This window comes from Octopus bimaculoides, chromosome 27, assembly GCF_001194135.2.
Source record: "Octopus bimaculoides isolate UCB-OBI-ISO-001 chromosome 27, ASM119413v2, whole genome shotgun sequence".
Lineage (NCBI taxonomy): Eukaryota > Metazoa > Mollusca > Cephalopoda > Octopoda > Octopodidae > Octopus > Octopus bimaculoides.
Genome location: NC_069007.1, coordinates 17,278,127 through 17,278,456, shown reverse-complemented (window position 1 = coordinate 17,278,456; position 330 = coordinate 17,278,127). Strand labels below are relative to the sequence as shown.

At 29.4% G+C, this 330-nt stretch overlaps 1 protein-coding gene across 3 annotated transcripts in view; it reads right to left on the bottom strand.

Annotated features, from left to right (window-relative positions):
* Window positions 1–330, bottom strand: part of LOC106875639 (secretin receptor) — a 26,356-nt gene that overhangs the window by 18,950 nt on the left and 7,076 nt on the right. The window lies entirely within an intron of this gene.

The following is a 330-nucleotide window of genomic DNA, read 5'->3' as shown; positions in this document are numbered from 1 at the left end:
TATATATATATATATATATATATTTATAACTCGTACCTTTCTGAGAACACGTGCTGTTACAAGATAAAACAATCCAATTTTGTGGTAAGATTGTCTTTCTTAGTTCTACGGAACTAATTACATTGACCGGAAACAGGTGAGTCTTTCAAAGCGATAAGCATTCATTTTGCTAGATGAGCTGAAGTAATTAAATAAATCCTTCTGTCCTAAAGATCACTTATTCTGCTTGTGATTAGTGTTATTACCTGACAACTGAATAATCTTTGTATTGCCAACAACATGCTGTATGATAACAATAATATGCATATATATATATATATGTATGTATAT